The sequence below is a fragment of the Hemibagrus wyckioides genome, linkage group LG27 (assembly GCF_019097595.1).
Source record: "Hemibagrus wyckioides isolate EC202008001 linkage group LG27, SWU_Hwy_1.0, whole genome shotgun sequence".
NCBI classification, from domain to species: Eukaryota; Metazoa; Chordata; class Actinopteri; order Siluriformes; family Bagridae; genus Hemibagrus; species Hemibagrus wyckioides.
The window spans coordinates 13981342-14005937 of record NC_080736.1 but is presented as its reverse complement, the minus strand read 5'-3'; the positions used below and the strand labels follow the sequence as shown (position 1 = coordinate 14005937).

General features: G+C 39.4%; 3 non-coding genes and 3 pseudogenes across 3 annotated transcripts; 3 read left to right on the top strand and 3 right to left on the bottom strand.

The window, feature by feature from the left end:
- Window positions 1-6756: 6756 nt before the first annotated feature.
- On the bottom strand, window positions 6757-6870 carry LOC131347937 (U5 spliceosomal RNA). The gene has a single exon (XR_009203862.1). It is a non-coding gene; the product is annotated as a U5 spliceosomal RNA (small nuclear RNA).
- Window positions 6871-7570: 700 nt separating this feature from the next.
- On the bottom strand, window positions 7571-7735 carry LOC131347942 (U2 spliceosomal RNA; annotated as a pseudogene).
- Window positions 7736-8067: 332 nt separating this feature from the next.
- On the bottom strand, window positions 8068-8181 carry LOC131347935 (U5 spliceosomal RNA). Its single transcript, XR_009203860.1, has one exon. It is a non-coding gene; the product is annotated as a U5 spliceosomal RNA (small nuclear RNA).
- A 526-nt stretch (window positions 8182-8707) lies between these two features.
- On the top strand, window positions 8708-11191 carry LOC131347377 (uncharacterized; annotated as a pseudogene).
- LOC131347939 (U2 spliceosomal RNA) lies at window positions 8712-8879 on the top strand (annotated as a pseudogene).
- LOC131347936 (U5 spliceosomal RNA) lies at window positions 8953-9067 on the top strand. The gene has a single exon (XR_009203861.1). It is a non-coding gene; the product is annotated as a U5 spliceosomal RNA (small nuclear RNA).
- Window positions 11192-24596: the final 13405 nt, after the last annotated feature.

The following is a 24596-nucleotide window of genomic DNA, read 5'->3' as shown; positions in this document are numbered from 1 at the left end:
GGAAACGAGCCAGTCCGATGAAAAATGATGAAAGTTGACTTTGTTAGGTGAATGTTCATGGAAAATCACTTTTTCCATGTTTCATATGAATTTTTGAACTTTGATGAAAAAAAATCATATTTCATATGAAAATTCATATTTTTGATGACTTTCCTTTGTTTCTCATGAATTTTTGCACTTTAGGGTAATCATTCACGTTTCATATCATAGTCGACCCCAAACATGTGAAAAAAGTCAAAGAAAACTGCCCCATTCAGCTGCACACATGCGTTTGTCTGAAAAACCGCTTTCCCTTGCTCGTAGAGCGCTGAGACTTGCGGAATCGCATTTTCAGCGCCAGAGAAGCACAATGCAGAGAGCACACCGCGCTGAGGCAGGAAACGAGCCAGTTCTATGAAAAATGATGAAAGATGACTTTGTTAACTGAATTTTCATGGAATAACATAGTTTCCATGTTTCATATGAATTTTTGAACTTTGATGAAAAAAAATCATGTTTCATATGAAAATTCATATTTTTGATGACTTTCCTTTGTTTCTCATGAATATTTGAATTTTAAAGTAAACAAGCACGGTTCATATCATAGTCGACCCCAAACATGTGAAAAAAGTCAAAGAAAACTGCCCCTTTCAGCTGCACACATGCGTTTGTCTGAAAAACCGCTTTCCCTTGCTCGTAGAGCGCTGAGACTTGCGGAATCGCATTTTCAGCGCCAGAGAAGCACAATGCAGAGAGCACACTGCACTGAGGCAGGAAACGAGCCAGTTCTATGAAAAATGATGAAACTTGACTTTGTTAGGTGAATTTTCATGGAAAATCACTTTTTCCATGTTTCATATGAATTTTTGAACTTTGATGAAAAAAATCATATTTCATATGAAAATTCATATTTTTGATGACTTTCCTTTGTTTCTCATGAATTTTTGCATTTTAGGGTAAACATTCACGTTTCATATCATAGTCGACCCCAAACATGTGAAAAAAGTCAAAGAAAACTGCCCCATTCAGCTGCACACATGCGTTTCTCTGAAAATCCGCTTTCCCTTGCTCGTAGAGCGCTGAGACTTGCGGAATCGCATTTTCAGCGCCAGAGAAGCACAATGCAGAGAGCACACCGCGCTGAGGCAGGAAACGAGCCAGTTCGATGAAAAATGATGAAAGATGACTTTGTTAGGTGAATTTTCATGGAAAATCACTTTTTCCATGTTTCATATGAATTTTTGAACTTTGATGAAAAAAATCATATTTCATATGAAAATTCATATTTTTGATGACTTTCCTTTGTTTCTCACGAATTTTTGCATTTTAGGGTAAACATTCACGTTTCATATCATAGTCGACCCCAAACATGTGAAAAAAGTCAAAGAAAACTGCCCCTTTCAGCTGCACACATGCGTTTGTCTGAAAAACCGCTTTCCCTGGCTCGTAGAGCGCTGAGACTTGCGGAATCGCATTTTCAGCGCCAGAGAAGCACAATGCAGAGAGCACACTGCACTGAGGCAGGAAACGAGCCAGTTCGATGAAAAATGATGAAAGTTGACTTTGTTAGGTGAATTTTCATGGAAAATCACTTTTTCCATGTTTCATATGAATTTTTGAACTTTGATGAAAAAAATCATATTTCATATGAAAATTCATATTTTTGATGACTTTCATTTGTTTCTCATGAATTTTTGCATTTTAAAGTAAACAAGCACGTTTCATATCATAGTCGACCCGAAACGTGTGAAAAAAGTCAAAGAAAACTGCCCCATTCAGCTGCACACATGCGTTTGTCTGAAAAACCGCTTTCCCTTGCTCGTAGAGCGCTGAGACTTGCGGAATCGCATTTTCAGCGCCAGAGAAGCACAATGCAGAGAGCACACCGCGCTGAGGCAGGAAACGAGCCAGTTCGATGGAAAATGATGAAATTTGACTTTGTTCACTGAATTTTCATGGAATAACACCTTTTCCATGTTTCATATGAATTTTTGACCTTTGATGAAAAAAATCATATTTCATATGAAAATTCATATTTTTGATGACTTTCCTTTGTTTCTCACGAATTTTTGCATTTTAGGGTAAACATTCACGTTTTATATCATAGTCGACCCCAACCATGTGAAAAAAGTCAAAGAAAACTGCCCCTTTCAGCTGCACACATGCGTTTGTCTGAAAAACCGCTTTCCCTTGCTCGTAGAGCGCTGAGACTTGCGGAATCGCATTTTCAGCGCCAGAGAAGCACAATGCAGAGAGCACACCGCGCTGAGGCAGGAAACGAGCCAGTTCTATGAAAAATGATGAAAGATGACTTTGTTAACTGAATTTTCATGGAATAACATAGTTTCCATGTTTCATATGAATTTTTGAACTTTGATGAAAAAAAATCATGTTTCATATGAAAATTCATATTTTTGATGACTTTCCTTTGTTTCTCATGAATATTTGAATTTTAAAGTAAACAAGCACGGTTCATATCATAGTCGACCCCAAACATGTGAAAAAAGTCAAAGAAAACTGCCCCTTTCAGCTGCACACATGCGTTTGTCTGAAAAACCGCTTTCCCTTGCTCGTAGAGCGCTGAGACTTGCGGAATCGCATTTTCAGCGCCAGAGAAGCACAATGCAGAGAGCACACTGCACTGAGGCAGGAAACGAGCCAGTTCTATGAAAAATGATGAAACTTGACTTTGTTATGTGAATTTTCATGGAAAATCACTTTTTCCATGTTTCATATGAATTTTTGAACTTTGATGAAAAAAATCATATTTCATATGAAAATTCATATTTTTGATGACTTTCCTTTGTTTCTCATGAATTTTTGCATTTTAGGGTAAACATTCACGTTTCATATCATAGTCGACCCCAAACATGTGAAAAAAGTCAAAGAAAACTGCCCCATTCAGCTGCACACATGCGTTTGTCTGAAAAACCGCTTTCCCTTGCTCGTAGAGCGCTGAGACTTGCGGAATCGCATTTTCAGCGCCAGAGAAGCACAATGCAGAGAGCACACCGCGCTGAGGCAGGAAACGAGCCAGTTCGATGAAAAATGATGAAAGATGACTTTGTTAGGTGAATTTTCATGGAAAATCACTTTTTCCATGTTTCATATGAATTTTTGAACTTTGATGAAAAAAATCATATTTCATATGAAAATTCATATTTTTGATGACTTTCCTTTGTTTCTCATGAGTTTTTACATTTTAAAGTAAACAAGCACGTTTCATATCATAGTCGACCCCAAACGTGTGAAAAAAGTCAAAGAAAACTGCCCCATTCAGCTGCACACATGCGTTTCTCTGAAAAACCGCTTTCCCTTGCTCGTAGAGCGCTGAGACTTGCGGAATCGCATTTTCAGCGCCAGAGAAGCACAATGCAGAGAGCACACTACACTGAGGCAGGAAACGAGCCAGTCCGATGAAAAATGATGAAAGTTGACTTTGTTAGGTGAATGTTCATGGAAAATCACTTTTTCCATGTTTCATATGAATTTTTGAACTTTGATGAAAAAAAATCATATTTCATATGAAAATTCATATTTTTGATGACTTTCCTTTGTTTCTCATGAATTTTTGCACTTTAGGGTAATCATTCACGTTTCATATCATAGTCGACCCCAAACATGTGAAAAAAGTCAAAGAAAACAGCCCCATTCAGCTGCACACATGCGTTTGTCTGAAAAACCGCTTTCCCTTGCTCGTAGAGCGCTGAGACTTGCGGAATCGCATTTTCAGCGCCAGAGAAGCACAATGCAGAGAGCACACCGCGCTGAGGCAGGAAACGAGCCAGTTCGATGGAAAATGATGAAAGTTGACTTTGTTCACTAAATTTTCATGGAATAACACCTTTTCCATGTTTCATATGAATTTTTGACCTTTGATGAAAAAAATCATATTTCATATGAAAATTCATATTTTTGATGACTTTCCTTTGTTTCTCACGAATTTTTGCATTTTAGGGTAAACATTCACGTTTCATATCATAGTCGACCCCAACCATGTGAAAAAAGTCAAAGAAAACTGCCCCTTTCAGCTGCACACATGCGTTTGTCTGAAAAACCGCTTTCCCTTGCTCGTAGAGCGCTGAGACTTGCGGAATCGCATTTTCAGCGCCAGAGAAGCACAATGCAGAGAGCACACCGCGCTGAGGCAGGAAACGAGCCAGTTCGATGAAAAATGATGAAACATGACTTTGTTAACTGAATTTTCATGGAATAACATAGTTTCCATGTTTCATATGAATTTTTGAACTTTGATGAAAAAAATCATATTTCATATGAAAATTCATATTTTTGATGACTTTCCTTTGTTTATCACGAATTTTTGCATTTTAGGGTAAACATTCACGTTTCATATCATAGTCGACCCCAAACATGTGAAAAAAGTCAAAGAAAACTGCCCCTTTCAGCTGCACACATGCGTTTGTCTGAAAAACTGCTTTCCCTTGCTCGTAGAGCGCTGAGACTTGCGGAATCGCATTTTCAGCGCCAGAGAAGCACAATGCAGAGAGCACACTGCACTGAGGCAGGAAACGAGCCAGTTCGATGAAAAATGATGAAAGATGACTTTGTTAACTGAATTTTCATGGAATAACATAGTTTCCATGTTTCATATGAATTTTTGAACTTTGATGAAAAAAATCATGTTTCATATGAAAATTCATATTTTTGATGACTTTCCTTTGTTTCTCATGAGTTTTTGCATTTTAAAGTAAACAAGCACGTTTCATATCATAGTCGACCCGAAACGTGTGAAAAAAGTCAAAGAAAACTGCCCCATTCAGCTGCACACATGCGTTTGTCTGAAAAACCGCTTTCCCTTGCTCGTAGAGCGCTGAGACTTGCGGAATCGCATTTTCAGCGCCAGAGAAGCACAATGCAGAGAGCACACCGCGCTGAGGCAGGAAACGAGCCAGTTCGATGGAAAAAGATGAAAGTTGACTTTGTTCACTGAATTTTCATGGAATAACACCTTTTCCATGTTTCATATGAATTTTTGACCTTTGATGAAAAAAATCATATTTCATATGAAAATTCATATTTTTGATGACTTTCCTTTGTTTCTCACGAATTTTTGCATTTTAGGGTAAACATTCACGTTTCATATCATAGTCGACCCCAAACGTGTGAAAATAGTCAAAGAAAACTGCCCCATTCAGCAGCACACATGCGTTTCTCTGAAAAACCGCTTTCCCTTGCTCGTAGAGCGCTGAGACTTGCGGAATCGCATTTTCAGCGCCAGAGAAGCACAATGCAGAGAGCACACCGCGCTGAGGCAGGAAACGAGCCAGTTCGATGAAATATGATGAAAGTTGACTTTGTTAGGTGAATTTTCATGGAATACCACTTTTTCCAGGTTTCATATGAATTTTTGAACTTTGATGAAAAAAATCATATTTCATATGAAAATTCATATTTTTGATGATTTTCCTTTGTTTCTCATGAATTTTTGCATTTTAAAGTAAACAAGCACGTTTCATATCATAGTCGACCCCAAACGTGTGAAAAAAGTCAAAGAAAACTGCCCCATTCAGCTGCACACATGCGTTTGTCTGAAAAACCGCTTTCCCTTGCTCGTAGAGCGCTGAGACTTGCGGAATCGCATTTTCAGCGCCAGAGAAGCACAATGCAGAGAGCACACCACGCTGAGGCAGGAAACGAGCCAGTTCGATGAAAAATGATGAAAGTTGACTTTGTTAGGTGAATTTTCATGGAATATCACTTTTTCCATGTTTCATATGAATTTTTGAACTTTGATGAAAAAAATCATATTTTATATGAAAATTCATATTTTTGATGACTTTCCTTTGTTTCTCACGAATTTTTGCATTTTAGGGTAAACATTCACGTTTCATATCATAGTCGACCCCAAACGTGTGAAAATAGTCAAAGAAAACTGCCCCATTCAGCAGCACACATGCGTTTCTCTGAAAAACCGCTTTCCCTTGCTCGTAGAGCGCTGAGACTTGCGGAATCGCATTTTCAGCGCCAGAGAAGCACAATGCAGAGAGCACACCGCGCTGAGGCAGGAAACGAGCCAGTTCGATGAAATATGATGAAAGTTGACTTTGTTAGGTGAATTTTCATGGAATACCACTTTTTCCAGGTTTCATATGAATTTTTGAACTTTGATGAAAAAAATCATATTTCATATGAAAATTCATATTTTTGATGATTTTCCTTTGTTTCTCATGAATTTTTGCATTTTAAAGTAAACAAGCACGTTTCATATCATAGTCGACCCCAAACGTGTGAAAAAAGTCAAAGAAAACTGCCCCATTCAGCTGCACACATGCGTTTGTCTGAAAAACCGCTTTCCCTTGCTCGTAGAGCGCTGAGACTTGCGGAATCGCATTTTCAGCGCCAGAGAAGCACAATGCAGAGAGCACACCGCGCTGAGGCAGGAAACGAGCCAGTTCGATGAAAAATGATGAAAGTTGACTTTGTTAACTGAATTTTCATGGAATAACACTTTTTCCATGTGTCTTACGAATTTTTGCACTTTGATGACAAATAATCAGGTTTCATATCAAATTTCCTTTTTTTTCTTATGACATTCCTGTGTTATGAAAAATGATGTCTATTCTCCTTCTCAAACCCAGTCAAAGCCCAAAACCAGACCAGAGAACACTTGATCTTAGCCAAAAGGCCAAGATGCAATAAACTTTTATCTCCTCTGCTTAACGGACAGCCTCAGGCCACACCTATACCGTCATGCACAAAGTCAAAAAAGCAAATAAGAACTCCCGGAAACTAACCATTTAATACTCAAGCATACACAGCTTTGCCAGAGCAAAGCTCATAAAAAATACATCAAACTCATTGATGTTCTTCGGCGCAGAAATCTTTACTAAAGGGTGAAAGATTTATGCGTGATTTAAGAGAAACGAGAACTATAAAGAAAAAAAGGCAAGCAGCACCAGGAAACCCTTGTCGGAGATACACAATGCTCGATGAGGGTAAGGCCGGCCCCTTTTTTCTTTCTTTCTTTTTTTTTATATCCTTTCCGTCACACTCGCCTTCTAAAAGCCAGACTAAGAAGTGCAATGTGAATACAGTCACAACCCAAAGCCAGACCAGAGAACGCTTGATCTTAGCTAAAAGTCCGAGAAGCAATAAACTTTTTATCTTTTCTGTTTAACGGACCACCTATACTAGCATGCATAAAGTTACATAACCAAATAAAACCCCGCTCCTGGAAACTACACATTTAACCCTGAAGCATACACAGCATTTCTAGAGAACAACTCATAAAAATAAGTTCATTGATGTCCCTCGCCACACAAATCTTTAACAAAAGGCAAAAGATTTATGCATGATTTAAGAGAAACCAAATCTATAACAGAATAGAGCTAAGCAGCACCAGGAAACCCTTGTCGGAGAAACACAATGCTCAGTGAGGGTAAGGCCGGCCCCTTTGGTTGGTTGAGTGGAGAAAGGGTGGGGAAAGGTTGACGAGCAACAACTGACAGTGGTGAGCAGAAGGAGGTGAAGATAGGCTAGGGAACAGGGAGGTTTGAATGCAGACATAATTTGGTACGTAAGTAAGTAATTCAGTAAGTTAGTAATTTTTTCTCCTTCATTTTACGTCAGAAAATGGTGTACCAATCCTGGACATACTGCAATACCAAGTTGATCCGCGGATCAGATGTAACAAGCCCCTTTCCAGCTGCTAGCTCTAAAAATCCGTTTAATATAGAGAACATAGGAGATATTAAACTGATAAGAACAGATTTTGTTTTTCCAATCCAAATCCTACCCATATCCATACCTAACCTTTCACCTTTTCAAGGCCAGATTAAGGATTGTAATGTGGACCCAGACCAATGCCAAAAAGCCAGACCAGTGAACACAAGAGCTAAAAAGCCTGAGAAGCAATCCTACCCAAACCCCATTCCATCTATTCTCCTTCTCAAACACAGTAAAAACCCAAAACCAGACAAGAGAACACTTGCTCTTAACCAAAAGGGCAAGAAGCAATAAACATTTATCTCCTCTGTTTAAAGGACAGCCTCAGGCCACACCTATACAGGCATGCATAAAGTCACATAATGAAATAAGACCCAATTCCTGGAAAGTACCCATTTAATATTGAAGCATAAACAGCTTTACCAAAAATACATCAAGCTCATTGAGGTTCCGCTCCACAGAAATCTTTAGTAAAAAGTGAAAGATTTATGTATGACTTAAGAGAAACCAGAGCTATAAAGAAAAAAAGGTGAGCAGCACCAGGAAACCCTTGTCGGAGAAACACAATGCTCGATGATGGTAAGGCCGGCCCCTTTTTTTTCTTTCTTTTTATTTTTTCATATCCTTTCCGTCAAACTCGCCTTCTCAAAGGCAGACTAAGAAGTGCAATGTGAATACAATCACAGCCCAAAGCCAGACCAGAGAACACTTGACTTTAGCCAAAATGCCAAGAAGCAATAAACTTTTATCTCTTCTGCTGAACGGACAGCCTCAGGCCACACCTATACAGGCATGCATAAAGTCACATAATGAAATAAGACCCAAGTATTGGAAACTACCCATTTAACATTGAAGCATTTCACAGCTTTGCAAGAACAAAGCTCACAAAAATACTTCAAACTCATTGATTTTGTGTAGGATCGTTTCTCAGGCTTTGTAGCTAGGATCTCTTGTGTTCACTGGTCTGGCATTTTGGCCTTGGTCTGGGTTCACGTTACAATCCTTAGTCTGTCCTCGAGAAGGTGAATGATTAGGTATGGAAATGGGTAGGATTTGGATTGAAAAAAAAAAAGCTCTGTTCATATCAGTTTAATATCTGATAAGTCCTCTATATTAAACAGATTTTTAGAGCTGGGAGCTGGAAAAGAGGCTTGCTACGTCCGCCCCGCGGATCGGCCTGGTATTGCAGTTCTTCCAGGCTTGGTGCACCGTTTTCTGAAATGAAGTAGAAAAAATTACTGAATTACTGACTTACTGACTTACTTACTTGCTCGGCTTTTTTTTTTATAGCTCTGGCTTCTCTTCAGTCATGCATAAATCTTTCGCACTTTATTAAAGATTTCTGTGGTGAGGAAGATCAATGAGTTTGATGTATTTTTATGAGCTTTGCTCTGGCAAAGCTGAGTATGCTGCAATGTTAAATGGGTAGTTTCCAGGAGTTGGGTCTTATTTGGTCACATGACTTCATGCATGCCTGTATAGGTGTGGCCTGAGGCTTTCCGTTAAGCAGAGGAGATAAAAGTTTTTTGCTTCTTGTCCTTTTGGCTAAGATTAAGTGTTCTCTGGTCTGGGTTTGGGCTTTGACTGGGTTTGAGAAGGAGAATAGATGGAATGGGGTTTGTTTAGGATCACTTCTCAGGCTTTTTAGGTAGGATCTATTGTGTTCACTGGTCTGGCTTTTTGGCCTTGGTCTGGGTTCACGTTACAATCCTTAGTCTTGCCTTGAGCAGGTGAAAGGAAATTAATTAAGAATTGGGAGTATGCGCACTCTCTAAGAAAAACCCAATAATGGTCTAGATCCAAAATGTGCTACTATGCTAAGGATCTAGACCCTGCAGTATATAGATGCACACACTCTGAAACAATCAACACCACATGTATGAGTTAAACCGAATACATATTTAATCTTACTTCATATGTTCTGGAGGAAAACAAACCAAAAGCCTTCATTTGGACTAGCCAAAGAGAAGGAACATATTGTGTGGGAAAATGTGAGGCTGATGTGAATAGTTATAGTGGACCACAAAACTGTTCATGGACTCTACATCACTGTTTGAACCTGACCACTTGTGGGTATATTAAGCCTAAACAATGCCCACAATTATATCCAATCCTTCCAGGTGGTTTTATTAAGGGAAATATTAATACGACATTATTGCATGATGTACATTTGATACTGACGCATGTAACCTATAACATTTCATATATTTTGTCTGCTTATGTGAAACATTGTAGTGAGGATGATAAAACAGCTACAGTCATGAATCGATTATTTAATCTCTGATTACAAAGGCAGGCTTGCAGTCCAAATTCCACCTGTACGTTCTAAGCGAGATCTGTTTGGAAATTTAGCAAGTCTCTTTGGCTCTGTGAATTCAATTGCCAACACTTAGAAAATAACAAAACAATCACAATTCTCAGCTTGGTTGGCAAACCAGGTGGCCACTGGTTTTCAACACATCACCAATAGCAATGAAAATATCATCAAATTGGTTAGATCTGAAGCACAGGCGCTTCTACTGGTCAGCCAAACATTATTCAGTCAAAGTCATATCATCGAACGTGACTTAGCCTGCAGATCATATGCACAGGATTTATTTACTGCTGCAAGACAAGAAATTTTAGACCTTCATCTTCTCAAGACACCTAGGTATGCTTTAAATGATCTTATAGAAATTTTAGACTTGCATAGATGGTTTGCATCAGAAAAGATGAAAAATATTAAATACTCTGAATTAATGTCTACATTGATGTTATACACTGTGAATGAGTGCACCGGCTACATTGGTTTTTTGGCCAATTTTCCTTTCATACACCCAGAGCAAGTATTTTTGAACACCACAACTATACATTCTATAGGTGTAGTAGTGAAGGATCAGATCATTAAATGGGACCACCTAACAGGATATATGACTTTAAAAGTGGATGAGACCTTGTTTACCACTCGCACCTGTTGTCATGAAACTTCCAGTTATGTTATTTGTACATGTAATACTTTACTACAACCCTTCTCTTCCAATGATACTAAGCTTATCAGTGTTCAGTCATTGCATGGTCATGCTGATGCGATTCAAGTATCTCACACACAGTGGTGTTTCGTCAGTGAAATGAATTCCTTCACCTATGGAAGTCTGCCCCGCCCTGCAAATCATACCTTCTGCATGGAGGTTACGGAGGATTTCTCAATGGGTCAGATAAATATCTTGGGGAGGATATCACTGGACAGAGATGTTTCCCAATGGTGGGAAGACACTTTCTTTGAACATAGCACAAAAGCTCTGAATGACACAATATATTTGGTACAACAAACTATACTACAGACGGAGTATCATCTGAACCAGGCTCAGGTGGAAGTAAACCTGGCCAAGGGAACAGCAGAGATCTTGTCAAGTTCAAGTTCTGTGGCTGTGTGATTGCCAGTGGACTTGTTCTCATATTGTCTACACTTCAATGATATTATTTCAGATTTATGCTTTGCTCCTTACGAACATCTGCCAACTCTGTTTTCACGCTTAGCCCCTTATAGGTGCAATCTTTCAGAGACTGTTACAGTAAGATTCCCAGCAATGTCCCCTTGTGAATTATTTTGAAAATGTCCCAAGGGGCCAGGGGAGGATTGTAATGTGGCAGGCAAAAGTATTAATATTGAGTGTGATGAAGTTATATCTTCAAGAAAAAACGGAAACTTTGAGGACTTTTGGGAAGTGTGTCATAAAACAATTCACATTCCTGTGTACCTCCCCCTCTTCAAGGAGGCAGTGGTGGAACTATTTTCTGGATCTCACAAAGAATTTACATTCTTTTACCCTTCAGGTTCTAATCTCAAGGAATACTGAAACAATTATGATGATATACTTACTGTATGATGTTATTGATGTTTAATGTCATTCTAAAGGTCATGGTGCGATTGGTGAAAAAGGTCTTATTTCTAAATCAGAGTATACTAAAGTTTACACATAGTCTGTACTCCTGTTGGAGATATGTCCTTATGACCTTATTCAATTCAAAATAAACTAGATATACAACAGGAGTGCACAGGATGACAAGACAAGACAGTGCAGACAAACAACATATAGACCGACTTTTGTGCAGAAAGCAGTGTATACAGTGAGTGCAAATAAGAAATTGACATTTTGTGCAAAGAACAGTGTATACAGTGAATGCAAATATTACAGTGACACATGTAAACAGGATTAATATAAAAAATGTAAAGTGAAATGTAAAGTGACATGTGCGTGCAAACAGGACAATTTAGTGTGTGTGTGTGTGTCCAGCACAGTTCAGTCATCCTTACATTCATATTTTTCATCACTGTTCCCATGTTTCTCATGAATTTTTGCACTTTAATGTAAAAAATCACATTTCATATCAGAATTCATATTTTGCCCCATTCAGCTGCACACATGTGTTTGTACAAGCACTTCTGTCCTTTCAGAATTAAGCAGGAGGAAGTTAGTGAGCATCCACTGTCTTTTGTATCATAGCTGACCCCAACGATGTGAAAAAAGTAAAAGAAAACTGCCCCATTCAGCTGCACATATGCGTTTGTCAGAAAAAAACCCTTTCCCTTGTTCGTAGCACCCTGAGGCTTGCGGAATCACATTTTCAGCGCTAGAGAAGTGTAGGAGTGTTGGTACCTTGAGAAGACTGGAACTGGGCCTTAAGCAAAATTGTGTTGCATTGAACGACATCAAGTGAGGATTGGTTGTGGTTTAGCTGAGAACGGGCTAATGCTAGGAGAAGGACAGTAGAGGGGTGTTGGTTTGGGGCATCATGTAAAGATAAGAGAAAAGAATTAAAGTACTATGCATTGGAGTGTTTAGGGGAAAGGTTGTTGGTATGTTCATTAGAGCAGCTCAATTCTTATAACCAGCGCTGTTTGCAGTAAACCATATACACTACTCACAAAAAGTTAAGGATATTCGGCTTTCGGGTGAAATTTCAGGATGCCCCTAAAATGCATTATAACCTTTACAGGTGAACTTAATTTGACCTTCTCTACACTTTTGAATGCACATGTCCAACTGTTCAGCGTTTCAGTACTTTTTGCATAACTTTCTGTTCTCTAACAAGGTGCTTAACGGCAAAATTCACAACTGGTGTTTGATCCATGAATTGACCAATAGATTTTCTGGTTCAATTAGAATTGGTATTTAAACTGTCCTCTTCATCATGCTGTTTACATTTTGACATCATGAGACCAAGACGACACCTAACAATTGATCAACAGTACCTTGTCATTGCGAGGCTTCAAACAGGATGTTCTCAGAGGGAAGTGGCCACTGAGCTTAGAGTGTCACAGAGTGTCATCAGCAGGTTGCGACAGAGATACAGGAGACTGGAAAAGTCACAGAAAGGCATAGAAGTGGATGTCCTTTGGCCACATCCCACGTTGATGACCGCTTCATTGTGAACAGTGCCCTGCGGAACCGGATGATGAATGTCACTCAACTCAAGGCACATTTAAGGGAGGTGAGAGGCACCCAAGTGTCACGTCAGACCATTCAAAACCGTTTACATCAGCGTGGTCTGTGTGCTAGACGACCTGCAAGGGTCGACTGTAGTGGAAATTTTAACAAGTAACATAGATGAATAAGTAACCCTTTAGGAACTTTGGTGTGTGTGTGTGTGGCAAGGAAGATGTTAACCAGGTGGCTGTCAGCACCAGGAGCGACTCTACTCATGGAATGCAAGAACATTGTATATCTTGTCTTTCTATATGCTATAGCTCCTTTTATGGAAGTGAGATGTACCATTCTACAAGAGTTGCTGTTGGTCACGTATACATTTGGTTTAGGATGCACCTAAAAGTTCTATATAAGGGGGTCCTGTGAAAGAGGGCTTTGCCTCTCTGCTGTGTAATTTTATTGCACTGTGTTTGAGATGCCTTTTGCCGCGGCAAAATAAAAATTCCTTTCTTATCTCTTTGCTTTAACTTGCACCATTGTGTCCATGTGTAGTTTGTTAATCAGAGTGCAGACTTGCCACCACATTTCTGGAGGTCCCACCGAGATCCCTCGTCTGAGTGCCACTCTCGGGGTTGATCCCTGATCGGTCTGGTCTGGACCAACCTGAAGACGGTTACTTCGTCGAACCACGCAATTGACTACTGGTGGGGAGAGATCTGGACAATCACGAGACTGCCCCAGTGAAGGGATCTGGAATTAGGTGGTAAGATTTTAATTTTTTTAAACTCTCGCTCTTCAGACAATCTTCAGACAATCAGCTTCAGGTAGGCAGAATTTAAGCTTGGATTCTGGCCAATGGTTCTGGGAACCGGTAAAGTTACATGAATAGTTCTGGGAACTAATTATATATTATGGTAGTATATATTGATGTTGTAACTACTTTCAGCGGACTTTGAGCAAAGCCGTCGCTGGTGCTGACGAGCACAGCTGAGTGACCTCTGCAGGTAAAATCAGGCTAAAAGAGGTAAATAAGGCGTTTGTCTGTTGATCGACTGTTGAGAGAATATAGGAACCAACACAGACAATGGGTAGTGGGGAAAGTAAGGATAAGAGTGATGATTTCTTGAGGGCATGTAAGCATCCTAATGTTCAATTTATGATAACTCATTATGGGCCTGGTTCTGTATCACAATATCGTATGTGGGTGATGGACTGTGGATTTCCAGAGAAAGGTAGTTTTTGTGAAAGACAATTAGAAAAGTTGAGAGAAAGGTTACAAGAATGTGAGGCTTCAAAGAAAAAAGGGAAAAAGAGAAGTAGACTGGATGTGTAATATGTGGGTAACTGAAGCCCAAACCAGAGCGCGCAAAACAAATGCACAAACTAACTTTCAATCTTCCTCTCTTCAGTGTACTAAATCTCTTGTAGACCCAGACCTGGACAGCTGCCCTCCCAGACCACTGCCTCAGAGACACAGACAACCACTCCAACCGCACGCCTCTGCACCTCAACCATCCACAGCAGCTAAGCGGGACCCTCCTCCCTGTTATACGGGACCTGGAGCCTCTACCCCTTACTCCCCTGTGTGCTATCACACCCGTGGCCAAAAGCAAAAGGGGATTCTGAAGGAAATGAGACCAGATGATCCAAATTCCAGCACACTCAATGAGCATGATGCCGAGGTCGTTCCTGATGGCCAATGCGGATAGTCTCACTTAAGAACTGATGACATTCAGGATATTACACCCTATGAGGCACACTTGAGAAATAGTTTCTTGAATGGATTAAAAGAGGACATTGCAAGAAATGTCAAACAAACGTGCATTACTTGGGACACTGGAAAGTTATCTCTGATTGAACAACATGCTGTGCACGCAGAAAAGTTGTGGAATGCTGAAAGACAAAAAGGGAAAGAAAAAAGAACAGAGATGAAACACTGTCTCACAATGGTTCAATTATCTGAGGCTCAAGGAGATGTTTACAGGGGGAGGGGCCGTGGTAGAGGTAGAGGTCGAGGATGGGGCAAGCCTGGATTCCAGAGTGGATGTTTCCTGTGTGGAAAAACAGACCACTGGATATGAGACTGTCCGAAGAGACATCGCGGGGGGAGAAGAGAACACAGAAACATGAGGTTTGGTTGGGTCAGGGACGGATGAGCAGCCAGGGAAGGGTAAGTCTGATCTTTTTGTGCAATGCAATGAAGAAAAGCTTAAGCTAACCATTCCATTTCCACCTGTCACTACTCCAATGTCTAGCAAAGTATCAGAGGCTGCTATTTCACCTATGAATGAAACTTATGCTAAATATCATGAGCCGGAATTTAAGAAAATGCCTGTGATTACATTACTTGTTGAGCGAATATCGATACAGTTTCTAGTTGACTCAGGAGCAGGGCATTCTATGTGTGAATTTTCTATTTCACCTAGAATGAGCAATCACTTTCTGTGTACTACAGGAGCATCGGGGATGTCAGTAATTGAGACATTCTCTGTGCCCTTAAAATGTGAGATAGTAACTACACAGAAACAATTTGAATTCTCTTTTTTAATTTCTGAGTGTTGCCCAATAAATCTGTTGGGTCGAGATTTGATGTGCAAACTAAATTTAAATTTGATCAGCACATCACAAGGCCATAGGATAGAATGGGGAGATAACTCCTGCTTTGTAAAATATGATCCCAGACCCTTGCTCTATGTGTATGAATGGAAACTGAGTAATTCCTCTCTCACTGATGTCATACACTCTCTAGTAGAGAAAGCAAAAAATCTCACCTCTTTTTCTCATACAGACTACATGATACCGAAAGCGTTGCACTGTACTGCGCACATACACAGACACGAACCAAATGAGAGTTATGAGAAAGAATGGCTCAGGAAGTTAGATAGGCCAGACATATTGATATTGAAGTGTGTAATATGGAATGAACACAGATGTGCTGTAGAGGTAGATTTATCTCGGGTTTCAGTTCAGGCTGGTCATCCACACCCAGTCCTCTAGCCAAATCTGTAAATGACGAGTGGGAATTTTTGGGAGAATGGATGTTACAGGCTACTCAAAGTTATGATTGGGAACCTACTTAGCAGCCAGCTGTTCTTTACAGCCCAAAATTAAATGCATATAGCACAGCACTAAATTTGCTGGCTAGAGCTGAGAGAGGCGTGGTGATCCTTCCTGATGACAGGACAGATCCCAACCCATGGTACAAAACCGCTTTGGCCCTACCTAAATTGGAACTTTCAGATGTATGACTACGAAAAGTGCCCAAGGAATTGTGGGTGAGTGGAAAATATGATGTAGATTTGATTAAAAATTGCCCTCCAGTGATCATTACATCAAAATCGGATTATAGGCCAAAGAGAGCTCAATATCCCCTAAAACCAGAAGCTATAGCAGGAATAACACCGGTGTTTAATTCTCTATTAAAATCTGGAGTTATAGTGCAATGTGAGACGTCTCCTGTGCGTACACCACTCTTTCCAGTAAGAAAAATAAGAGCTCCAGGGGAGCCGGAGGATTGGAGATTCGTACAAGATTTGAAAGTGGTTAATGATGCTGTGATCCAACGAGCACCTAATGTTCCCAACCCATACACTATCTTGTCCCAAATTCCAGTTGACAGTGCATGGTTCTCTGTTGTCGATATAGCGAATGCATTTTTAGCATAACAGGACATCCAGATTGTCAATTTTGGTTGCATTTTCCTTTAATGGAAAAGCCTATACTTTCACATGCTTATTTCAGGGCTATTGTGAGTCACCTACAATCTATAATGAAGCATTAAAGAACAGTTTAGAAACACTGCAGTTAACTTAGAAATCTGTGTTGCTTCAGTATGTAGATGACATTCTTTTGGCAGCTCCAACTAAAGAGCAGTTTGAAAAAGACACCATTAAATTGCTCTGTCGCCTTGCTAAAGAAGGTCATAAAGCAAGCCTGTCAAAACTGCAATTTGTACAACAAGAAGTGAAGTTCCTAGGACATTTAATTTCTGCAGAAGGTAAAAGACTTGAGTCGAGTAGAGTGGAAGCAATACAGAAAATTCCCAAAACGGTTACTAAAAAACAGTTAATGTCATTCTTGGGTATGTGTTCATACTGTAGGATATTCATACCTAATTATGCTGTGTTAGAGGCACCCTTCAGCGCTATTGCTCATGGACAAGGCCTGCAAGCACACAGCAAAGTGACATGGACTGAGACTGCAAACGCTGTGTTTGAACGACTGAAACAGACATTATAGACGACACCCACATTGGGCATTCCTGACCCAATGAAGCCATTACACAGACTGTGGATGAAAAAGGGGGGTGCATGACATCTGTTTTACTTCAAGAGCATGGGGATAGGCTACAGCCAGTGGCTTACTTCTTGGCAAAGCTAGATCCTGTAGCAGCAGGACTTCCTACGTGTCTTAGAGCAGTGGCTGCAGCAGAGAAAGCTCTTAATGCTTCACAAGATATCGTAGGCTACAGTGAATTAACTTTGTTGGTACCACATGCAGTGTCGAACAAAATACAGCACACATCACAGCCGCTCGGTGTTTGAGATACAACACTGTACTCTTAGAAATGCTGAATGTCACAGTTAAACGGTGCACAACTCTTAACCCTGCCACTCTTCTTTCCATAGAGCAGGATGGAGAGCCTCATGATTGTGTGAGTGTGATTAATGAAGTTTGTAGTCCAAGACCTGATTTACAGGAGATACCACTGATGCACCCTGATCTGGAACTATTTGTGGATGGATCAGCATCCAGGGGCTCAGAAACAGGTCAAAACTGCGTAGGGTTTGCAGTAGTGACTCAGAATGAAATTCTACTTTCATTAAATTTCTCTTTTCTGGCTTAATACAATATTTGTGTCTCTTAAATCTTATTTCCCCCATTCTTACAATGATAAAGGTTATAAAAAATCTTTAGCGTTCATCCTGTGTGAATTGCTACTTATACTGTGAATTGTTTTGCATTAGTTTTGTTACGTATTAATTTAATTTTGTACGATCTTTTTGTAGTACGTTCTTTGGCTGTGGTGTAGGAGCTCGCGCACGCTCACGTTTCTCTTTCATCGCTATTACCGTTAACTATCTAAAAGCCGAGTCCCTAGAATTTACGTGCGGCTAGTTTAACCGTGCTTTCAGAAATAGCGGCTGGAATAACCGCAGTCATATTTTGGTCATGTGTGTCAAGTGAGTAGTCGGGAGAAAACGTTTTTTTCCTACGGGTGAGGATATTAAACTCTTCATTGGGCCATGACAGCCGCAGCTTTGGTATGCTACATTGAAATTTTGTTCTAGCTAATGTAAATCTAACGCTAAATAATCAGCACGTTTTGGCCATGAGTAGCTGTGAATATGCGTAATACGTAAACGTATTACTTCATGGTTTATGAACATTTTACGTAATAATTAATTATTTCTTGTCGTGTCTCATGTTTAATTTATTATTTGCTTCTTTTTTGTTTGTTTTCCACTGCAAGTGAGGATATTAAACTCATCAGGCCATTTTTCCAACAGTTTAGGATAGCTACTTCCACACTTTAACTCTTGTTTTTGACCTCTTGTTAAATATCACACGTGCAAACTTATACTGAACATGTGGGCGGGCTATAATGGCATATGTTATGCAAAAGTTTACATGCCACTCATGTGGTATGTCCCTGAAAAGTATAAAAAGCTACGTTGATCATCAGATTCTGCATAGACATGAGACAAATCTTTCCATGTCGCTTTTCACAGTGCAAACAAAAAAATTCACCAAGTACAGTTCTTTAAAAGCTCACATCTGTCATTCCCACAATAGCCCCGTTTCACAGTTGGATGACACACAAAGATCATTTGTATTTAATGAGTTGAATTTAATAATTGTAAGAAGCAATGCATAAATGAGCGAGATTCTTGCACACCTCAAGGTAGATTTGAGTAAGCACGAGTTAGTTCAATGCCCATTCAGCAATTGTAGCAAGGTGTTTAAAGCGAAGTCATCATTTACATCGCATGTTTCAAGAACACATAGACAACAAACTAATCCTGTAGTCATATTCTCTGATCCATCTGTGTCTTCTCAAATTGAAACCAATGAAAGTGAAATGTACCAAAGTAAAGTACAGGTTACAGAAGACATTGATATTAGATCTTTGTACATGAGAAATCTGTGCATGTTTTACATGCAATTCCAGGCAAAATATCTTGTTCCCTCAGCGACTATTCAAATTATTGCTGAAGAGATAAATGGCTTGAATGATATTTGACATCAGTACACAAAAAACAAGATTAAAGAGACACTTAGAGTGGATACAAAAATGTCTGATACAGAGATCGATTCAGTTTTTCTGAGTCTTCAGGAAATTGATTTGCATGCTGCATGTAGCTCTCATCTGTCCACTGATTATAAGAGAAGGCTATATTTTCAGAAGACCTTTGCATATGTGCATCCACAACATGTCTACCTGGGCACCAATGAACATAGACTATTGTGCACAGTACATACCTCCTCCTGACACTTTAAGAGCTATTCTAAAAGATCCTCTTTTGTGGCAAGAGTGTGTTAAGTCTTAAAATCCTCTAGTTTCTGATGGCATCTTAAGTGATATTTGCGACGGCTCAATCTTCAAATCTATTGAGCTATTTTTGCAAACTGGTGATGTAAATCTAAAACTGATCATGTATCAGGATGCTTTTGAAGTTGTCAACCCACTTGGGTCAGCACGGAAAAAATTTTATTGGAGTATACTTTACACTTTACACTGTCTTTGAGCCATTCCATCGTTCCAGTATTGACAATATGCAGTTAGTACTGTTGTGCAAAGAGACAGACTTTAAATCCTTTGGTCAGGACAATGTGTTTTCTAGAATGTTGTCAGGCCTGAGACAGCTTGAAGAACATGGTATTGTGACCACTTCTGGTCATGAGGTTCGAGCAACAATAATATTTATTGTAGGTGACAACTTGGGGTCTTGAGTACTTCTGCAGGTATTGTGAGGTACAAAGAGACCAAATAGCCAATGTGAGCCAGAGCTTTACTGAATGCACAGTTGATACCTTACAATGAAGCAGTCCAGTTTTTGAAGCAAAGTGATGTGGATGATGTTCAAAGAATATATTGTGATTCAGTCTAATTCAGTCTAGTGATTTAACTCTCTGAATTATTTCCATGTATGTCAACCAGGCCTTTCTCCATGCATAGGTCATGACTTGTTTGAGGGAGTTGTAGCTTTACTAGCACTATTTTATAAAGGTCAAGCATTGGTTCACATACACTCAGCTGAACAGGCGAATCACAGCCTACAAGGACTCTAACTTATGTCCCTGTCTAGGAATGAAAAAGGCAGTACTATAGGTGGCCAAGCAGCTGAGAACTGGTGTCTCCTTAGACTTTTGCCTGTCATCATTGGTGACAAAGTTGATACTCATAACCCAGTGTGACAAATAGTGATCACTTTGAAAGCACTTGTGGAACTGGTGTGTGCTTCCACAATCACCACTGCCCAGATTGCTTACTTGAACGTTGTTGGGGTTGAATATTTAGAAACAAGGAAAGCACTGTTTTTTTCTGATCATCTAAAACCCAAGCACCACTATCCTCTCCATTACACATCATTGATCCTCAAATTTGGCCCTCTAATATGGCTATGGACAATGAGGTTTGAGGAGTAAACATTCATACTTCAAGAGGTGTGTAAGGAGGATACAAAACTTTAAGAATGTATGCCAGTCTCTCGCAAACCAGTACCAACTCCTCCAAACAACCACCAGCTGGAAACTCTTTTTTTGCACCAGTACTGGGGTAAAAAAACTCCCACAACTCCCTACTATGCTCACCTGTATAGTGATGCCGTGCACAATGCAGTTGAAGCCCACATGATTACAGAATCAGATTCTGTGTCCACTGAGGTAAACTTTAAGGGCACCCTTGACAAAAAGGGATCTTTTTTCTGCCTAAAATGGGAATCTGATGACTCAATCAAGTTTGTTCAAATTGAGCTTATTTTGGTCAAATATGACAAAGAGGGGTGCTTTATGATGACACCACACACTTCATTGAATTTGGCAGATATGGACTTTATGAAGTCATAAATGCTGTTGGGGATATGCACTGTATAAATGCAGAAGACTGCCTGGATTTTGACCCATTTCCTCTGTACAGTATGAATGGCATAAAGTCATATCGCTTAAGCACAGTGTTGTTGATCAATAGGTTGAAGTTCACTGTTATTTTGGGTTGAATTTCAGTATAGAAATTACACAGATGGATGTGTATTAGCAAATGTATCACTGCCACAAGAAGCTCAGCTTTGAGAAGTCCAGCCTCACCTATTGTGCCAAGTCCAAGTACAAGAAAGTTATTGGATACTGAGTAGAGGCCATCTGCAGCAGAGAGAAGGTAGGTTATAAGGAGCATACTTGCTGAAATACTCTCTGTCTGCAAGAAAACAGGAAAGAGGCACATTTCTGAAATCTGATGCAAAATCCTTCAGAGATGAGATTGAGGGCCAGGTTGTCAGTACTGGGTATGACTCTCTTATCAAACAATTAATGTCTTGGATAGATAACTACAGAAGTCTCCAAGCTCCTCCTGCCAAGGAAAGGACTTCTGACAGTGGAAGCCATGACAGTGTAAAGAAAGGGCGCAAAGATGCATATAGATGTGTTAATTCTGAGCCAGTGCTTCCAGCTGGTGAAACCCGCACCTGCAAAAGCAAAAACAAGAAGAACTAATAAAGATGTTTAACAAAAAAGATAAAGATCCAAGGAAAATGGAAAAATTGATGTTGGAGACATTTCCACCACAGAGGAAAGATATATTGTCAGGACTAGAAGTGGAGATAGAAGAGATCTTAAAGAAATGGCCTTTCATCTTCCAGTAAGCCAGAATGAGGATTCATTTCAGAGAACTAACAGGCATCCAGACTGATGACAGTTTTAATGAGCCCACTGCAACTACGTTTCAATGAATCCTGGGGTATTTTCATTTGTTAAAACTGCGGCTGTTCTGATGCTTCTGGCCCATTTCAACAGCAAGACAAGTTGTTTCAAGTTATTGATAACACTGCCGTTGCAGCTGATGTTGATACCACCAATCTACTGTACCATGGACACCCTACATTTTGTTTGTGGTAACAAAGTTGTGTAACAACATGATTTTACTTCATTTACTTTATACATGATGGGCCTGGAGGAGTATACTATACACAGCAATCCCAATATGCTTGGTGCTGAAGTAGTCATGTAACAGATTTTTTTTCTGTCTTGTTTTAATTTTCAGTATTAAGACTATATAAAAAAGCCAACTAAAAAGTGTGTGTAACACTGCTCCTGGCTTACTTTAATTGCATTGGATCCGTATATGTCAGGAACTGCTGAACAGTTCCAGGCCTGGCAGGTGACTCTATGGAGCCTGCTTTATTGTGTGTATCTTGTGTCACACCTATCCTATTGTTCTCGTCCCCGCTGTATCACCTGTTCTCCATTAGCCCTAATGTTGTGCACTATAAATAGGGATCCTTTTGTACCTGTCTTTGTCGGCTATTGTTTCACGTTTTCTTTGATTAGTGTCATGTCTAGTGTTCACGTTAGTTTCCCCCCAGTCTTGTGTTTATGTTAATAAAGCAGCGCTTAATTGAATCCTGCGTACGGGGCTCCACGGCGTGCTGGCGCATGCAGCACCATGGAGGTCCGGGTTCGAGCCCTGCACAGGGTGGGGGCGTCCAGATGTTATAGTACATCTGAAGCAAGATATTTACTGTATTTACTTAATTCATACTCTGCTTACATTGTTCACAGGAAACAGCCCACTCGCTGCCAATATATTCATGGTAGCTGTGGACCAGGTCATAATTAATGATCGGCTCTCTAGCTTCAACAGTGCATTTCAGATGATGTTCTGCTTCTACTATGTGCTTATCATTGATATATATCTGGTTGAAATAGCAGCTACACTGGAATTCTTACAGAGGTGTGTATGCATACATTATGCATTATGCATTACACTTGACATGAGCCTTACTGAAATTTTTTGACCAATTTTTTGTTACTTTAATTAAATTTAATAAATTAATATAATTATCCAAAAAATAAAAGTGCAAAAGGGCCAAGTGTGTCCACAATTAGAATTTTTGGTTTTGGCCCAGAATTTTTATTTTGGTGTATCACTACTGCTAGTGAATCTAAGGAAAGCAATGTCATTTTTATGATTAATCTCAAATGTAACTTCAGCCTTATTTTTACATTTGGATAATTTGAATAATGTAGTTTGTTTTGGAGTTATGAACAGTATTTGTTTCCTTATAAAAAAGCTATTCATTTTCACACATTTTCATGATTTATATTTTTAATTTACTCCCTTTTCATTGATTAATGAGTCACAAAACAGGATATTTAATTGTTCATTTATTTCAGTAATTCTTCTTGAAGTCATGAAGTCATGACAATGTGAAGTCATGAGTCATAAATTGTTTCTGATAAGGAGTTATGCAGCAATTCTGTTATGAATGAGTATAATGTATTCACTTGTTAAGCTCTAAAACAGTTATTCTATAAAGCTACATCCACACATTAAATGCATTTTGTTACAGTAAAATGACTTATGAGCTTCATCACTGTGGGTCTTCCTTATGGCCAGCCTGTTGTCATTCTAAAGTTGTGTTGGCCCAAACAAGATGATCGTCTGCCCTCCTCTTCACCCTTGCTGTTTTTAGCTTTTTTCAAGGAAATTTGAAATATTACATTTTGCAGATAAATGTATACAAATTTCAGATCAGTGGTGTATCTTTTATTTAAAAAATATATTCAAAGCAACTTACCTTGTAGCTGAAAATCTGTTTTACCACATTTTCAAATTGGGTCTCAGGTACAAAATAATCCTGGCTCTTTAATGTATTAGTATTAGTTATTGGTTAAATGTCTGTGTTTAATAGAAAATTCTTCTTCCAACACATGCATCTTCAAAATTAATCCAGATCAAGGCTCCAAGGCCTCACGAAAAGAAAAGAAATGCCAATATGCTGTGAACCCAAGAGTGCTGAACTTAATTTCCAGGATTGCTGATTTTAAATGGAGAGAATAAATGGTAAGTTCTGTCCAAAGTCAGCTCCTGTTAGTGTTAGTTTTGGGTGTAATGGGTACAGATTTGAATGCTGTTTTTTTTTTTTGAGTTGTCAATTTGTTGTATTGTGATGGGTTTTTTTCTACAGTATTATAGCATTAAAAAGAAGACTGATTGTTGGGAACATATTAAAGACGTATTCATTTTTAGAATAGAACTATAATGTTCTAGAATTATAACTCTGACCACTATAGACAGATTTACAAACAATCTGCCAGATCTGTCTCAAATTCTTACTAGACCCCTAAATGCAGATGATCTAGATGAAGTAACCAACAGCATAGGCACTATTTTTACCAGCACACTAGACACTGTTGCCCCCATCCGACTAAAAAAGGTCAGAGATAAAACACCTGCACCATGGTACAATAGTCATACTCACGCCCTCAAGAGAGCAAGCCAAAACCTCAAGCGAAAGTGGAGAA